This window comes from Papio anubis, chromosome 4 (assembly GCF_008728515.1).
Source record: "Papio anubis isolate 15944 chromosome 4, Panubis1.0, whole genome shotgun sequence".
NCBI classification, from domain to species: Eukaryota; Metazoa; Chordata; class Mammalia; order Primates; family Cercopithecidae; genus Papio; species Papio anubis.
Genome location: NC_044979.1, coordinates 92,626,315 through 92,640,235, shown reverse-complemented (window position 1 = coordinate 92,640,235; position 13,921 = coordinate 92,626,315). Strand labels below are relative to the sequence as shown.

The 13,921-nt window shown below is 45.9% G+C and overlaps 1 long non-coding RNA gene across 2 annotated transcripts in view; it reads left to right on the top strand.

The window, feature by feature from the left end:
• Positions 1-9,795, top strand: part of LOC116274519 — an 81,491-nt gene extending 71,696 nt beyond the window's left edge. The window contains exons 2-3 of one of the 2 annotated variants that reach the window (XR_004183233.1): positions 2,946-3,122; positions 6,788-9,795. This is a non-coding gene — a long non-coding RNA (uncharacterized LOC116274519). Of the gene's footprint in view, positions 1-2,945; positions 3,123-3,672; positions 3,870-6,787 lie in introns of those variants that run through there. The other variant, XR_004183232.1, reaches the window with a different exon arrangement.
• The last annotated feature ends 4,126 nt before the right edge of the window (positions 9,796-13,921 follow it).

The window sequence follows — 13,921 nt, the reverse complement described above, 5'->3', positions numbered from 1 at the left end:
TGGATAGATTTTGAAGCCAACAGATGTCCCAATAGATGATAGGTTGGGCATCAGAGGAGGGGTACCAAGGTCAAAGACTGCTCCACGGTGTTTGGCTGGAGCACCTGGGAGGATGGGGATGCTGTTCCCTGCATCTGAGACAGAATACTGAGACAGAAAGGTTCCTGTGGAATCGTTTGGGGGAAGACCCAGCCCTTCACATTAGACCTAGGAAGTTAGGAGGCTCTTGGACCTGAAGATGAAGAAGACGCGTCGGGACTTGGAAATGTGGGCAGGGGTGCAGAAGAGAGGCCTGGGCAGGAGTCCTCGGAGGCAGGCGCTATTGAAAGCCAAGAGACTGAGTGAAGTCACCAAGGGAGGAAGAGAGAGAAGAGGGTGGAGGACTGCATGCTGGCCCTGCAGTGTGAAGACACTGGGAAGGGGCAGCTGCGGAGACTGGGAAGCAGCAGCCACTGCTAGAGGAGGAGAGAGCCGGGTGTGAGCAAGTGGAGAACAGGTGTAGACAGGCAGAGGAGAAACAGCTCGGTCTGTCTGCTGCCCACAGTCACGAGCACAGGCACGCCCCAGGGGAAAGTCGCCTCTGTGCCTTACTCAGGCCAGATAAAACAGTTTTAAGGAATAGAAACAGCTTCTCTTCCTGCCATGCCAGGGGGCGGGGTGGGGGGACTGCTTTAGCAATTTGCATAATTGGGCCTTGTGAGAAAGACCCCTGTGAGTCCAGTGCTGAAGGCAGTTGATTTTAGCCACAGCAATTAGTCATTCTCCCACTTCATGAGCTATCTGTGTGTGGTTTCTAAACAGGCAGCATTTGTTTAACAAAATAATCAGCATCTCCATTTCCTCCAAATCATCCTTGAATGTAAAGATCATTTGAAAAAATGCTAGGCCATGCTATGGTGCACTCCTAGGGGTGTCTTATTTCCATTTTCCTAATTTCAGATGGAAAAATGTAGGTAAAGCCTTGATGCACAAATTTGAAAATAAAACCGACACTCTCCTGTATGCACCGGCCCCTTCCTGTGCACCCCCAGCCCTGTGGTCCTTAGAGCCGCTTCCTACAGTATTCGTGATTTAGAACAGCCCATTCTTTAAGCTGGTCCAACATTCTTCCATCGGCCTATCCACACTCTCTGGTTTGGGCTGGATCCCCAAGGAAATGGGTTTGGCTGCCTCAAGGCTGTGGTCTAGGGACAAAGGAAAACCAAAGTCTGAGTTCTGGGTAGATGTTGTCAAGAGACAGGAAACCACTCGTGGCTTAACTCCAGGAGCCTGCAAGGTCAGGCAGTGGGTGAGTGCCTGTGAGCAGAGCCCGGAGAGATCTCTGAGGTAGCAGCGCCCTGGGGATCTGAGCCTTGGAGGTGCTGAGTCTTCGGATGAGAGGGAACTGATAGAAGCTCCGGTCCATTCAGTCATTCAATATTCATTTACCCAATGACTCCCATGGCTCACGTCCTTTGCTTCTTCATGAATTAATGTTTATTTTATGATGTCGCAGAAACCAGACAGCCTAAGCCTGAGAAGTCTGGGAATGGTAGATGGTATAGTGTCAGGGAAACCGCAGTCCCTGTTGAGTCAGACTGGCTTGGGTTCAAATCCAGGTCTGGCCAATTGTACCTTAAAGGGTAGCTTAGCCTCATTGGGTCCCTGTAGTTCCCACCAAAGGGGCCATTATGATGTGTTCCTTGAGGAGCTGTTGTGAAGATCACGATGATACGTGGAAAACACCTGATACAGTGCTTCTCACATAGCAAGGACTCCATGTATTGTAATGGTGATCATTTTTTGTTTGTCATAGCAAGGTGTGGGTGAACTAAGGAGCCTAAATGAGCCTTCCCGTGCAGAGGCTGAGAAAATGAAGGGTTACTGCTCTAGAAGAGAGGTGGGGAGGGTGCCACAGGCAGGCTACTGTTCGCCCTATTTTGCCTTGGGCAGACATTGATGCCCTGTCCCCACACTCCTTTCATTCCTGCTGGGAGATGGCTTCCAAGGTGTGGCTCCAGGCCAAGGCCAATTACTGAGGTTTGCCTGTGGGCTGTAACCTCTTTACCACAGTCACCCTGAGCAGAAAGCCAAGCGAGTAATTTCGGAGAGCTTGTGTGCTGACACGTTTTTGATGAGGTGAAAGGATCTGACTCAAAGCTAGCCCTCGACAGTGAAAATTAAGAAGTGTTTCTAAGCCTGAGAGGCAGCTTTGAGCTGTGTCCTCAGTCAGGAATGCATTTGAAAAGAAATTTGAAAGACTCTGAACTCTTCTAGATGGTTCTGTATAGACACTCCCCACGGTCCATGTTCGGGGAAGGGGTAGACACAGCTCTGAGCAGCCCAGCTTGCCGAAGCAGCAGGGCGTCTGTGCCTGTGCACCTCTGTCATGTCTGGAATGTCCCTGGAAGAGGGAACTTGCCCCGCTCAGCCCCCACCTCCAGGGAAGTTACCTGCTTCTCTCTCTCCTGCCATCACCAGAAGCCCAGCCCTGCCCTGGCTTAGGAGACAGGAAGGGAGCCCAGTCCTCACCCTCCTTCTCCAACTGCAGTTCAGCATGTCAGAGCTGGTAGTGAGAACCTGGGAAGTGTATTTTCTGCCTCTTCTAAAGGGGAAGCCCATGGTTTTAGTGCTCAGCAGAGATCCCCATAGGCTAAAGTCTTAGCACCGATGATGTTCTCCCCCAGGTGCAGGATACTGAAAGTAGACAGTTAATAACAAACAAGTACTCTACCTGACAGCAAGTGGGTAAGGGGTGACAGCCAGCGGAGTCTTGGTTTCCGATTTCTTCCTAATGTGGTCGCTGCTGGGCGGCTCTGCTGCTTGTTAGACAATCAGGGTTGCTGCCCTGTTAGTGTACGGTGGCGTGTGGGGAGCACAGCCATGGCGTGTATTTGATGATAACTCAGGCCAACTCAGGTCCTTTTTAAATGACACTTCCTGATGCACGACCTTTTTCCCTGCAGCACCTCTCCTTCAAAGACCCGGGAAACAAACCCTGAGAATGAAGCCAGCCTGCTGCTTCCTGACCCTGGACGGATCCTTCTGTATTCCAATATCACAGTCATGTCTGCAAACATCCCTTCTATTAAAGCAGTATGCAGATGTAGGTCAGAAGACAGAGCAGCGGATGTGTAGAACAAGTAAGTCTAGGGATCTAATATACAACATGAAGACTAAAAGAAAAAAAAAGCAGTATACATTTTGTGAGACCATACTTAGAAAAGCAGCAAATCTGGGAGAATGAAGTACGAGGCACACTGGTTTCACTTGATCAAATCAGCTTCTGAAGCTGATTTGTGAAGGGGCAGGGAAGGTTGGAACCCTCAAGCATTATTTGGGGGAGTTCACGGGTTTTAAATAATTCCGTAAGATCGATAACACTTTAATGAGTCCCTAAGTAAGAATGAGATTAGATAAAATTGTTGTGGATCCACTGACTAATCACGGAAAATAGGTAATTTCTATAAAAAAAAAGCGAGCATGCTATGGGTGTAGATAAGGTAACGATGGACACAGTGATACCATGCAAAGGCTCAGGTTTTTTCTACTAGCGTTTTGGATGCCTCACCTACATGTAACTGACAATAATCTGCTTCTTTGCATGAAGAACCACATGCAGCCTTTCCCATACATTAGCTCATGATTCCCAATAACAATCGTAACACTATGTATTATTTTCCCCTTCTTCAGATGGCAGAACAGGATCAGAGAAGTTTAGAAACTGCCCTCAGTCACCCAGTAGGGAATGGACCTCAACTGTGAACCCTGGAACTCCTGACTCCAAAATCTGCTCTTTTTGACTGGCTGACCACACAGCTTCCCAGTGACAGCAGACGGGAGAGACAGGAGGGAGGGAGGAAGGGAGGGAGAAGAAGAAGGAGAAGGAGAAGGAGAAGGAGAAGGAGAAGGAGAAGAGAAGGAAGAGGAAGAAGAGAAGAAGGAGCAGGAGGAGGAGAAGGAGGGGGAGGGGAAGAGGGAGGAGGGGGAGGTGGAGGGGGAAGAGAGAAGAGAGAAGTGGAAAGAGAGAGAGAGTGTGCCCAAACTGGAGCCAACAACTCTCCATATCCTCAGGTCTCCCTTCACAGGGCCTCTTCTTTCTCTGGCTCTGTGGTTCTCTATCTTAGGATGCATTCTCACAATCACCTGGAGGGCTGGTCTCCAGGTGGATTGCTGGACTCCACCGCTAGATAGAGTTTCTGATCTCTTCAGTCTGTACTGGAGCCTGAGAATTCGAATTTCTTAGCTGTTCCCAGATGTTGCAGGTCTGGGGACTCCACTGAGGACCACTGCTAAGTATAAACCTGCCTTTCTTGGAAAACAGTACTAGTATTGCAGAGAAGCTATTTTAACATACTCTTTCTTAGTCTTATATATAAATAAACAACAAACAAACAAGTACGGTTTTGTTTAACGATAAACCATCAAGCTTTCCTTTGTGTAAAAGTAGAGATTTCACCTACTGCACAGATTCAATAAGCCCCGGGGGAGGGGAGGGGCACTCCACATACCAGCAACCATCTGCAGGAACCACGTTTTTTTCCTATGTGAAATGTCCTCTGAGTGCCGGCAAGTGACTAACATCCAGTCTGTCTCAGAACTCAACCTATTTGGAGAGTGGGTGTTCGCAGTCAGCATGTGCTCAAGTTGGAACTGTCCCGTGGATAAACTGTTACTGAAGCACTGCAGTGGCTGCAGGCTGAAGGACTTTTGTCTTCCAGGCCTGGCTGCCAGGATGTGAGGCCTGGGTGGAGGAATGCGGTTAGAATTCCATGCGGTCAAGACTTCTTCCCTTGAGCCCTGTTAGGCTCTGCTTCTCTGATTTCCACTTTCCCCTCCATTCTTGCCAAAGCTGTTTACATCCTCTAACCAATGCTGTCTAATAGAAATATATTGTGAGCCACATATGTAATTTAATATTTTTAGTAGTCACACTAAAAACATGAAAAGAAGCAGGTGAAATTAATTTTAAGAAATCTTTTATTTAACCTAATACATTTAAAAAATCATTTCAACATGTAATTAGTATAAAAAGCTAGGAAGAAAATATTTTGCATTATTTTTCCCCTATGGAGTCTGCGAAATCTGGTGTTATTTAACACTGAGAGCACATCTCAGTGCAGAACAGTGATATTTCAAGTGTCCACTAGCAACGTGTGGCTGGCAGCTACCATATGGGAAAGTGTAGCTCTTTCTGCATTTTAACTGCTTTGCGAGTTCAGAACCTAGAAAGAACCACTATGTAAAAGGCAGAGACAGCCAAATATTCATAGCTAAGCACTGGTTTTATGTTTATTAAACATACAGATGCAGATAGTCAAAACAGGGTTGTGCCTTAGAATCAACTGGGACACCTGTTAAGAAGATAACTGTGGCCGGTGTGGCGGCTCACGCCTGTCATCTCAGCACTTTGGGATACCAAGTTGGGCAGATCACTTGAGATCAGGAGTTCGAGACCAGCCTGGCCAACATGGTGAAACCCCGTCTCTACTAAAAATACAAAAACATTAGGTCAGAGGGGTGGCGCAAGCCTGTAATCCCAGCTACTCAGGAGGCTGAAGCAGGAGAATCGCTTGAACTTGAGAGGTGGAGGTTGCAGTGAGCTGAGATCATGCCACTGCACTCTGGCCTGAGTGACAGAGCAAGACTCTGTCTCAAAAAAAAAAAAAAAAAAAAAAAAAAAGGAGAAGAAGATAACTGCCTGTACCTAATCCTATATCTACTTAATCAGAATGGGCTATGAAAGGAGAGGGAATCTGCATTTTTAATAAGCACCTCGGGTAATTTTGCTGCATCCAGCCTAGGACTTTCCACAGAAGAACATTTCTGAATCACCAGACAGAGAAGTATGAAATCCCATCCGGGGTGCCAGGCTAGAGGAGAGAGGCCGCACATCATCCAGCTCCTCTTCCTGTCTGCCATGCAGTCTAGTTTTACTCATACTTGAAACCTGATTTGCATGGATATGTGTTCTTAACAGAGAAACATTTTTATCATTTTTCAGGTTTAGGTTACCATCCAATTTATAGAATAAATGCAGTTCATGTGGCTTTCCCATGCTTTTGTGATTGAATTTAAAATTTAAGGGCTCCCTGTTTTATATAGAGATTTGTATGCCAGTGCTGCCACCTTGTGCTGAAAGAGACTGTTGACACAGGTTGGAATAAACGTGGGACTTGCCCTCTGCTGGTAAAGAGGTTAGAAACCTAGTGTATCCCCAGGGTTCTGCCTCATGTGGGCCTGCACTGATCATAGCCATAACTGACACTTTTTTTTTTTTTTTTTGAGACAGGGTCTCGCTCTATCATGCAGGCCAGAGTGCAGTAGCGCGATCTCGGCCGACAGCAACCTTCTCCTGCCGGGTTCAAGCGGTCCTCCTACTTCAGCCTCCCAAGTGACTTTGATTGGAAGCACGCGTCACCACATTTAGCTAATTTTTATATTTTTATTAGAGACAAGGGTTTCACCATGTTGGCCAGGCTGGTCTTGAACCCCTGACCTCAAGAGATGCACTTGTCTTGACCTCCCAAAGTGCTGGGATTACAGGCATGAGCCACTGTGCCCAGCCACCGCTGACATTCTAAAGCGGTCATTCTCCAAGTATCTTCCCTGGGCCAGCAGCAACAGCATCCCCTGGCAACTCATTAGAAATGCAGATTCTTAAGCTCTGCTCCAGGCCTACTGAATTAGAAATCCTGAGGGCAGGTTCAGGATCTGTGTATTAACAAGTCCTCCAGATGATTCTAATACTTGATAAAGTTTGAGAAACACTGCTGCAAACTAAAACAATGATTTTTGCTCTTTTCAGAGGCACAGATGCAATGAACCTCATGGACAGTTGCCTTAAAACAAAGGTAAAAGCACATGACGTGCCCAGACTTTTGTGACCACTTTTGGAGAGTTTATAGACTACATGCGGTTGGACCCCTGCTCCCAATCCTGCCTTCATGGAGCTGGAGGGAAGGGGATGGGATGGGGGTAAAGAACAAGACATCCTCACATACATGCCATCAAGACAGCTGGTTTAAGGCTCTTGGTGGTTACGAGAGCCACTGATAGTGTGTAAAATGGCTTTGTCCAGATTAGAAAAAGGTGCCTTTGAATAAAGTTACCTTGAAACATCACATTTTAAAACACTAATATAATCTCTAAAAATTATCCTTGTAACACTTAATGGATTATTAACGGAAAATTATCAATTATTTTTCAATGATTCATCTTATATATAGTATAGTATAGAAAGTACTATAGACGTAAGCTGAAAGCTTAATAATACCATCTAGGGCAAGTAACAAGTATCAGGTGACATAAATTGTAAGATGGAGAGTAAATTTAGCAGTGATCTAATACAAAGGAGATGGACATTTTTTTAATATGCTCACCAATCATGATTATCAGTCAACTCCTCCTTGTTTGGAAACACAAGTAAACTAAAGCACAATAAAAATAATATGATGTTAATGTACTATGCTGCTAATCATTTGTAAGTTGAATGACAATATGAACCTACCCATCAGAAGGACACTTTACACTCATCTATCATAATATAGTAATTTTGTTAAAGCAAGATTTCTTATTGCTATCTGTTTAAAAATTATTACAAAAAACATACAGACCTCCCACCTTTGGAGACAACAAAGAAGAACATATTTCAAAACAGTGAAGATGTCTATGATGTGAGTAGTACTCCCTTTGAACAGCACCTTTGTGCAGTGCACAACTGAACAACTGTACTTGGTGGCCGTGGTGCTTTGCAGGCTACAGGTCTGTCAGTTGTGTCCCCATCAGAGATGATGAGCTTGTTGTTCTAGATTTCCCCTCATCATTAAGCCTAATAGGAAATTCAAATGAAGATAGTGAAATTGCAAATTGAAGATTTTGCACTCCCTGTGACTCTCCTTATAGATATATTCTGAGTGTCCGCAAAGTCTCTAGAGACTTAATGGCTTGCAAATAATATGGTATCAGAAAGAGAATCCATTAGTGGAGTGAACATGTGTGGCAGGGAGATCAAGCTTCCTTTTTATTTTATAAAATGTGACTGTGAAGAAAACCTTTCATTAAGCCACGATAGATCTAAAAGTACTTATTTCTAAATCTTGGAAGCACAGCGACAAAGTGAGAAAGTAGTGAGGAAGTGAGTCAAGGGTCCAGTTAGAGCTCAGTGCTGGTATCTATTGTGTGTTTATGTCAGGTCTTCTTTTTCAGGCATTCCAAAACGGTTTCCCAGTGCTAGCCTGAATCTGCCTTTGATTGCAGGTGATTTAATCATCATCCCCGGACCCCAGCAATAGTCTGACTGAACAGGGAACTCACAGAGCCAGGATGCAGGAGAGCTAGGCCAGGCTTCCCCCTCCACTAATGGTTCCCTAGGTTCATTCTTCAGGACTTAATGTATTTTTTCTCCTTACATATTATGCAGTAAAAGGCAGCTTCTTCCAAAACGGTAAGCTTTGTCCCCTGTGGGCTGAGGTCCCCGTAGTAGGCAGAGCTAGAGTTATCATCTGGGGAGTGGTTAGCCTTCCCTTGCTTCTGAATCCAAGAAAGCCACCGCTGCATAACTGGCCCGCTCAGGACTGTGAACTTAAGAGGAAAGGGCAACACTGACTCCATGTTTTGTGGAAGCTGCCCCTTAAGAAAGGCCCACAATTTTCCAAAGTCCTGCAGTTGCCTACACTCAGCCTTCCTGTCCCACGATGACATTTCCTAAAGCCCGCATGGCCTAGTAGGTGGTGGTGTGTGCAGCCTGCCTGGTCTTTGTGAGACATTGATTCCCTCCTGAGCTGCACTCACTTTCTGGGCACCATTGCTTCACCTCCAGACCACTCAGCAAGGCCCTTCCAGCAAGGCTGGCACAGTCCCCGCTGTTTTACTCAGTGGTCTGGGCACTCTCAGATCCTCCAGGGCACTCTAAATATCCCCTGCCTTGTCTTATCAGAGACACCAATCATCTGCAAAGACCAACTCAAGCTCCGTGATTTTCTCTTCTCTCATCTCTCCTCCTTCCAACCCTTCAGTGTCACCTCTTACACCCTGCTCAGCAGTGTCAGGGAGCTCCTCTGGGGAGGTACATGTCTACCTCATTTTGTTTTCTGGGGGGCAGAAGAAATGACTTAGTTGCATCTTTACCTCTGAGAATCTCAAGGGAACACATCTTTCTCAGAAAGCACAGGGCACAAGGATACCTTTCTTTGGATCTCTTTTGTGATGAGCTCAATTGTGTGTCCCCCCATTCATATGCTGAAGGCCTAGCCCCCAGTACCTCAGAATGCGATGGCATTCGGAGACAGGGTCTTTATAGAGGTAATTCAGTTAAAATGAGGTCTGGGATGAGCCCCAATCCACTATGAGTGGTGTCTATATAAGAAGAGGAGATTGGGACACAGGCAGGCATAGAGAGGGGATGCCATGTGAACATGAAGATGGCCATTGGCAAGCCAAGGAGAGAGGCTGCAGAAGAAACAAACTAACCAATACTTTGAGTTGAACATCAGCCTCCAGAATTGTGAGAAAACAAACTTCTATTGTCTAAGCCACTGGGTCTGGGATACTTGGTGGCAGCCCTCGCAAATGAATACACCTTTATCCCTAGGATGAGCCTTGTTTTGACCTGTGCAGCCAGAGATCACTACTAATAAGAGGCTCCCATATGTGAAAAACAAGACATAGCAAAATATTAATTAATTGTAGACTGTAGGTAGTTAATGCATGGGCATGTCCTTCAGAGTCCAATCAGGAGACAGGAACCACACAGTTACCTGAACTGGGAAAGTTTTATTTTATTTAATTTTTAATTTTTAATTTTAATTTTGATTTTTTCTTGAGGCAGCGTCTCGCTCTCTCGCCCAGGCTGGAGTGCAATGGCATGCTCTCAGATCACAGCAACCTCCGCCTCACGGGTTCAAGCGATTTTCCTACCTCAGCCTCCCCAACAGCTGGGATTACAGGAACCTGCCACCACGGCTAGCTATTTTTTTTCTTGTATTTTTAGTAGAGACAGGGTTTCACCATGTTGGCCAGGTTCATCTGGATCTCCTGACCTCAGGTGATCTACCCGCCTTGGCCTCCCAAGAAATGTGTCAGGATGGGGACCGGGGTAAGCTACTCATGGGAAGGCTAAAACATGTGGTTCACACATATCCCTCCCTAGGAATCTGATGCACTGGATTCAGGGTGGCAAACTCAGGTAAGGCTGCTCTGAATCATTCAGAGTTAAAGCCTGAGTGTCCACAAGGCTACCAGACTTGGAAACGGCCCCGTGTTTCCTCTCCGGCCACATCTCCTACAGCTTTTCCCTGGATCACTCTAATCAGTCACTCTGGTGTCCTCGCTGCTCCTAGAACCAGCTATCCTCCTCCCTACCGCAGAGCCTCTATCCAGGTATCCGTGAGGCTTGCTCCCCGCTCCTTCGAGACCTTGTTTCAAGATCACCTTCTCAGCCAGGCCTACTCTCATGGCCCCATTGAAAATTGCACCTGCTCCCAATCCCCATCACCCTGCTCAGTTTTTTCTCATAACATGATGCGGAGAAACTGGAACTCTTCTGCATTACTGGTGGGAAGGTAAAAGGTTAGCCCTTTCGGAAAATACTCTAGCAGTACCTCATGAAGTTAACCAGACATTTATCACATGCTCCAGCATTCCCACTCCTTAGGTATTTACCAAAGAGAAATAAAAACCTATGTGCACAAAAATGTATACAAATTGTTCATAGCAACTTTACATGTAAATTTCAAAAACGGGGAACAACCCAAATGTCCACCAATTTGTGAATGGATAAACAAAACTTGTGGTATCTCCATACCCTGGAACAAGACAGGAAGACACACAACAACGTGGCTGAATTTCAAAACATTATACTAAGTGAACGATGCCAGACTTAAAAAGACTGATTCCATTTGGAAAACTTTGTGGAAAAGGGAAACCTAGTAACAGAAGGCAGCCGATGGGTTGCCTGGGGCTGTGTGGTCACGGGAGACCATGAAGAACGATGAGGTAGGAGGGAACTTTTAGGATGATAGAACTGTTCTATGTTGTTTAATGGCAGTTAAATGATTCTATACAATTACCAAAATTTCTCAAACTGTACACTTAACTGTGGTGAATTTTATTCTTTGTCGATAATCCCATCAACAAAAAAGAGAGGGGTGGAGGATAAGGTGACAGCCGTCAAAAATAGCCACCAAAATGAGGCTATCAAACCAAGACTCCACCACAGTCCAGGGGTTGAATTCCAAGTAGCAAGAGCCCAGTCTCTTCCAGCCTCTCCCCCTGCTGAAAGTGGGGGTTCAGTCCAAACGCCCCGCTTTTGCGAACCCAGCAGTGCAGATGCGCCTTCCTCTGACCAAAGCTGCTACCTGCAAATGTGCTGGAGGGGGCCTGACGCTCTGAAGGTGGCTGCCACCTGTGTCACTGCCATTTTCCTGGGACTGCGGCACTGGGCCTCACCGCCCACTTCTGCCGGATTTGCACTGGGGTCGAGTTTTGGGGGGTTGCGGTGGAGATTTCCTCCTCCTATGTCCCACCCAGGTGCCTTGCTGAGTGTTGCACCTACGCTCAGGTGACAAGCACCGCTGCCCATCACACAGATGCCTGTCTGATGCGCTCCCTCCTCGCCCCACTGGAGGGCCAGGGACTAAAGGAGGCTGGGGGGCAACCAGAAGCTTCTCAGGCTTTCGCTCGGACTCTGTTTGCCACCCGTTCCCGCCATTACCACCACTACCCTCCTCCCGACACTAGCCTTACCCGCCCCCAGCCCCTGCAACGTCCTGCAGCTGCAGCGCCATCGCCCCTCTCCATCCTCCACTCCGAGGCCAGCACAGTTTATTTTCCTCCCTGGCCCAGGGAAGGATCAGCTGCTGTTCTCTCCCCTCTCCCCGGCTGGCTTGCGGATTCTCGCCCCCACGGCAGCAGGCAAGTCCGCTCCTTCGCCCCCGCCCCTTTTGCTGGCTTTGTCCCGCTTCCCACCGCAGATGCCTCCTCCAGGAACCCCTCGCTATCCCAGGATGAGAAATGGACCGTTACAGCCGTGCATACTGTCCTGCAGGAAAATTCATTTTCCTCACCCCACGGCCATCACGGCACCACCTGGGAAAGGGGCCTGACCGTCGAGATCGTTTGAGGCTCTTCTTGGTCCCAGGTTCCACAAGGGGAGGCATTCGATAGACATATTTGGGCAGTGCCAGATTCAACCATCTCTTTTACGAATTTTGAATTTTAGACGTCATTATGTTTTTCTTTTAAGACAAACATAAGCAGGTGATAAACTGAAGCAGTTTAAACGGGTATTAAGTACAGGCCAGTCTCTCTCCTTGCCCACTGCCCAGAAAAATCATTCTCAATCTCGCATTTCCTTCCAGCCATTTCCCAAGCATAAATAAGTTTGTCTACATAAGCAAATGAGACCAACCTATCAGTCTTCCCTTTGTTTTCTTTAAGGTACTGGGTCTTGGGAAATATTTCTACATCAGTACAGAAAAGGTTACCGCATGCCTTTAGAGCAAAGGCTCTCTAAGTGTGGTGACCAGGCCAACTACACCAGCATCGTCAGGGAACTTGTTGGAGATGCACATTCTTAAGCCCCATTCCAGACCAGTTGAATCAGAAGCTGGTGTGAGGCTTGTTGGTGAGTGTTTTAACAAGCACCCCGTGCTCAGATTTGGGGTGGGGTGAGGAAAAGATTTGCTCCCTTTTGATGTGCCATAATTTATTTAGCTCTTTAAAAAAGGCAATTTTGAATTGTGTTTTAAGTAATGAATCTGACAGTCCCACTATTTAAAGATTTTTTAATTTACATAAACCAATAAAAGAAGAAAGTCGAAATGAAGAACCATTTTTAACTCCAAGAAAAATTTCACAGGTTTCATGTGGACTTGTTTATTATTACAAGACCCATGAGGTCATATTTAGTGATTAAATGTATTCAGGTTGATGAGCAGTTAAATCTCTTATGCAAACACAGTTTTCAAGAGAACAAATGAGATCCTTTAAAATAGGCATATGTGCAGTTTCCAAAAACAAACATACATGGTCTCAAAGTTATAGGTCAACAGTCCCATTAGATAACTGTGAAAGCAAACCTTTACTTATTAGGAAAGCTTTTGGCTCTTTTTAGTAAACTGATTTTGACAGAAAATTAGCTACATCTGTACAAGATACAGAAAAAAGTGTAGACTTATTTTAATGTTGCAGTAATTGGTTGGTAAATATTCTTTAACTTTTCACTTTAATCTTTTTAAACAATGGATCACAGCTAACCAGAAGCTCTACTTATCAAAAGCACTTATAGCCACAACTTTTTCATTCAAAGCTTTCATAATACCATTGAAACTTGTGGTCCATAGCTTCAAACTATAATTTTAACTAAGAATGAATCGAAGTATTCTGGCTTACACTTTTCTGCTTTACTCAGTCCTGTAAATAATGGGCATTTAGATGACTTGCAGTGTTTTGCTTAACCAAGTCATTGCTTCAGTGATCACTTTCTACACATGTACAATTATTGTGGAGGATAGGCTCTTAGAAGCGAACTATTATGTCAAAGATTATGTGCATTTTACGTTTGATGAGTATTGCCAGATTTTTAAAAAGAGGTTGTTGAAATTTACATGGTATATTTTAATGTGTATTTTCCACATCCTTGCTAATATCTTGTGTTTTTTTTAATTTTAAAAACTGTAGGCCGGGCGCGGTGGCTCACGCCTGTAATCCCAGCACTTTGGGAGGCCGAGGCGGGCGGATCACAAGGTCAGGAGATCGAGACCACAGGAAACCCTGTCTCTACTAAAATATTGTACTCACCGGCTGTGTAGCTTCGTAGTCCCATGCTCACAGAGGCTGAGGCAGGAGAATGACCGCGAACCCGGGAGGCGTGGACAGGTGAGCCGAGATTGCGCCACTGCACTCCAGCCTGGGCAACAGCGCGAGACTCCGTCTCAACAAC